This window comes from Priapulus caudatus, unplaced genomic scaffold, assembly GCF_000485595.1.
Source record: "Priapulus caudatus unplaced genomic scaffold, Priapulus_caudatus-5.0.1 Scaffold307, whole genome shotgun sequence".
NCBI lineage: Eukaryota > Metazoa > Priapulida > Priapulimorpha > Priapulimorphida > Priapulidae > Priapulus > Priapulus caudatus.
The window spans coordinates 12,167-16,991 of record NW_014577368.1 but is presented as its reverse complement, the minus strand read 5'-3'; the positions used below and the strand labels follow the sequence as shown (position 1 = coordinate 16,991).

The 4,825-nt window shown below is 43.2% G+C and overlaps 1 protein-coding gene across 2 annotated transcripts in view; it reads left to right on the top strand.

The window, feature by feature from the left end:
* Positions 1–4,825, top strand: part of LOC106808819 (microtubule-associated protein 10-like) — a 17,990-nt gene that overhangs the window by 6,656 nt on the left and 6,509 nt on the right. The window contains exon 1 of one of the 2 annotated variants that reach the window (XM_014811686.1): positions 876–1,008. The exons of the other annotated variant lie outside the window; for it this stretch is intronic. The gene's annotated coding sequence lies outside the window, so the exon portion shown is untranslated. Of the gene's footprint in view, positions 1–875; positions 1,009–4,825 lie in introns of those variants that run through there. 2 annotated transcript variants of the gene reach the window in all.

Below are 4,825 nucleotides of genomic sequence, written 5' to 3'. Positions count from 1 at the left end.
TATTGAATGAGGTGTCTCAAGTTAGCAAGAGGCCAGGGAACCAGAATGAACACTCGGGAAGGGCCGTTTCTGGCCATCTGGGGGGTTTGTAAAACCAAAAATTTTCTTGTACGCTCTGCGCCAACCGATGGTCGCGCTCCGCTCAGATAGTCGTGCCTACAACTTTTAAATTCGTGGCTACGCCCCTGACGGGGTTCATTGAAATTTCGTGAGATCGCATGCAAAATGCATGCGCTGCTAATGCAGCCCGTATGCCGCTATTGGCGCGAAAAAAAACCTACCGTTTCCTTCTACATGGCTTTACCTTGCTACTGATATGTGTATACATTCACTTCAATCGTTATTCACTTCTTAAAAGATTGTTTTTCAGGCCCCGCTTCATTTCACTTTCGTAAATTACATCGCCATTTACAAACAATCAGACCAATCAGAGCGAGTCTTACAATAGCCTGGTTCTCGCTTGTATCTGTGGCGCTGCAGGAGGGCTGATAGACTCGCTCTGATTGGTCTGATTGTTTGTAAATGGCGATAGAATTTACGAAAGTGAAATGAAGCGGGGCCTGAAAAACAATCTTTTAAGAAGTGAATAACGATTGAAGTAAATGTATACACATATCAGTAGCAAGGTAAAGCCATGTAGAAGGAAACGGTAGGTTTTTTTCGCGCCAATAGCGGCATACGGGCCGCATTAGCAGTGCATGCATTTTTCATGCGATCTCACGAAATTTCAATGAACCCCGTTCTATCCCAATAACCCCCACCAAAATATTAAAAAGGTTATATGGGACAGAATTATTCGGTCTAGTATTTCTGGAGACAGGACTGCCATTTTACGTGGTCTTCCGAGCCACGGGAGATTCACAGTCTCCAATGTTGAGAGCCAGGTTTTTACACCTTGAGAAAATTCACTGCCCCGACCGGGGTTTGAACTCGCAGCATTCATTGGACAGTGCATGATGCCTACCACTGGGCCACGGAGGCTCCCATATGTGTGGAACTGTCGACCGGGTACCAGTCTACACTCCTGTCACAGCATAAATCACAGCCTTCTGAGGTCACAGCCACAGGCACTTGGAGCATTTCAATAAAATATAATGCTAAAATAAATACGAAATCTATTTACTAACAAAGTCTTAATGTTTCTCTACTCTCTTTCACCTTATTGCCGACAATTTCCTGTAAATGCCGTCCAAATGCTCATCTCCAACAAACGCTGTCTGCCGCTGCACACTGACACATAACTCATAAGTCACAAATATATAGGCCTAGTGTCATATATTTATTTATATATTTATGCATCAGTGGGTCTGTGTGCAGCGGCAGCCATGGCGGTAGCTCTGCGGCAGTTACTGAACGCGGGCTATAGTACTATAGAGTACAGCTACCATGGCAGCGGCATCCAGCGTTTGTTGGAGATCAACATTTGGACGGCATTTACAGGAAATTGTCGGCAATAATAGGTTAAAGAGAGTATATAGAAACATTAAGACTTTGGTAGTAAATACTAGATTTCGTATTTATTTAGCATTATTATATCGAAACGCTCCAAGTGCCTGTGGCTGTGACTCCTGACGCTCGTAAGGTCTATGTCCCCCTGACCTCTGTTTGACCTGGCTCGTTTAGCTATTTCTGACTAGAACCCTAACCCTAACCCTAACCCTAACCCTAACCCTAACCCTAACCCTAACCCTATATATATTATATGTTATATACAGGGAATAAAATACACGGGAGCGACAAGCGATTTCGCTCTGGTAAGCTCTAAAATCGCCCTGGTAAGAACAATAACGGGAGCGATCGCCCGAGAGAAAATCGCTCCTGTGGCCTGCTAAATTGAAATGTACACAAGTAGGCCCTACGTACGTACACCGAGCGCTACATATACACCAGGAGTTTATAAGATAAAGGTTATCTCATTAACTCCTGATATACACCGTGCTGGGTTTACACTGCCGGTTATATGCAGTCAAGTTGGCGTTTTTCCTTTTTGACCCGTAGCGCGCGGGGCGACGCGGATACGCATTTTTGCATGTATTACATGCTGCCAGCGTGGCGCCTAAAGCAAACACGTGTTCTCCTCCTAGAGTGGAGGGACACACCCCTGATTGCTGTTGTCTGATTGGCCACTTGGCAAAAAATCGTCCAACTCGCCTGCTCCGAGTTAGGGAAATTAGAACATGTTGTAATCTTCAGACTCGATCACTGCTATTGATCGGCTGGACGTGCGACTTTTGCGTTTACACTGGGCCATAATAAAAATAGTGTTTGTTTGCCCTCACCCGACCGACCCGCCAAAAAAGGCTGACTCAAACAATTTTATTGATCTTTCCCATTCTTTTTTTTTACAAATTTTATCACTGTAAATTATATAAATCTGTAGGCAATACATTATATGTACCAAGCAAAACAAACATTCAACATAAAAGGTATCTCCACACAAGCACACTCGAGCATGTAGACACCAAGCTGAATGTAGACACCACAGTTGCCAAACTGCCAAGTTCGTACAATTTGGCAACTCAAAATCGTCAGTGTAAACAATCTTTGGTGTAAACCCAGCTTATGTATCCGCTGCAGCTGGCGCTGGCTAGATCAACCCGCTGACGCAATAAAATACAATTGATAATAAAAGTTATACAACAGAGTGTAGAACTAGAAACTGTTGACACTTTCATTCATATTTAAATTTAACTTGACAATAATACCAACTGAATCCAGCCTTGTATTAATCTGCAATACGATGTGGTGACAAGTGCATTCACACATTGTCTGTTGAAACTATGAATGATAGTCAATGATATATTATATGCTGACAGATGTGATGTGATGTCACAGACTCACAGGCACACATCTCTGTGAGACTGTGACAAATTAACCGTGTACTTTCTTATTTTGAGACTGAAAAAAAAAACTGCACACTGGTATTTTTTAGCTCATCTGATGAAGTCAGATGCAGCTTGTAGCATGACAGAAATTTGGCGAAGAGGTAAGGTGCTCCAGCAATTAACCTTTTGACCCTCTTAAGGAGAGGTTGTAAATAACATGGATTATTGATTGACCTCGTCCTGTTAATGAAAGAAATTTGACTGCCAGGGTTTAGCTGCTTAGTAGAATCTATACATGCTGGAATCGCTATGAGGCCTACAATTGTCACAAGTGAAATTCCAAAGAAGCTTAAATTTGGTGTAAAGAAGGTTATGCTGCTCTTAAATCGTATAATTTCATGCAATTCTGAGTACTGTCAGTATGTTACATGTAACCGTATGCATGCAGTGGCTGACTGCCAAGTTGCATGTCGGTATTGGTAACTAATTTCAAGGCGGTATTGCTGGTACTTGCAGTTACGACAAAAAAGATGTCAGAATGATTTTTGAGTGGCCTGTCGTGTTAAATCCTGGGTTATCAGGAGGCAGCTCTCAGAGAGCTCTCATGCAGGCCTGTAGGCTTGCGTAGGTAATGTAGAGGCTATGCCCGGGGCGCCCCTAACATACAAAACGAGGAAGTTGGCGCGCATTGACGACGTCGGAAAACAATCGTCAACGGTGATCGGCTGTCCGGCATGGTTGTTTTTCCAAATGGATCAACCAACCGCTGCCGAACTGCTCATAAGTACAGGAAGCGGCTGTATGGATAGCAGGTGTACAAATGGTCCGCATAGTAATTAATTAAGACTAATTCGTGCTTCAAGTAACTCAAGAATTTACAGAGAATTATAGCTAAAGCACATGTGTCTATGTGTAGCACTAGATTTATAGAAATTGCAAAAACATAATATTAGCAGGCTACGACGAGGTGGAGAGTGAACAAGGCATCTTATTGTCGAATTACAGTGACATCTTGCTGGGTGTTTATGAGCGCTACGGGTATAGAAAGTGTACAATTAAGCTTATCATGATGGGGCGGGCCGAACTAGTACAGATTTGAAAGTATACTCAAAACGTTTGATCGTGAGAAATCTAGATACAATATAAAACATGTGTTATCTAGATCTCTGTGATTCTTTGGAGTTTAATTGAAGCGACGAGTGGTTTAAATTAATTAGCAAGTTGTCTACGCGCGGCGGGTGCGGGTATCGCACGAGGCCTGAATATTATATATACGTCACGGCTATTGGGCGGTAAGAAAGTGTAGCAATTGAAACTATCCTCATATGGCCGTCGCAACGAGATTTCGAGTTACATTCTATCAAATCTAGCTACACATAGACACATGTCTTTAGCGCTATAATCAATCTGTAATTATTTGAGTTTATTGAAGCACGATTAGTCTAATTAATTACTACAGACCATTGCTACAGCGCGTCATCCATACAGCGGTGTCTGTGCATTATGGAAACAACATGGAGTGCAAATCCTGAGTTGGCGCTACTAGACTCTCCCATGAGGCTACTATAGCGCGACGCTCGTAGGCCCTCACACCTCCTGCATCCAGTGCTCACCTATTCTGTGCTTGCGCAAATACAGCTTGTTGCTAATCTTCACGTAATGATGGAGCTTCATCTTTTTAATCTGAAGACACTTAAACGCTACGCGGGCCATCTCGTGGCACACTTTCAACAACGATGCCAAGCGAACCATTTCTTTTGCAGAAGGCTTCCTGATACGCATCCGCCTGTGCATCATCCACTGTTTCGCGCGTGTAATTCGTTGAACACATTCTGGGCACTAACAGGCTTTACTCAAGAAATGCCCACACCCACCACAGAGTCCCGCAGTAGAACGTTAGACCTGAGCGCTGTCGGCTCCAGCCGGCGGCAGCTTGTTATATAAAAAAACCATTTATTTGGCATACCAAAACGAAAAAGATTAACGTGAGTCATACCGTA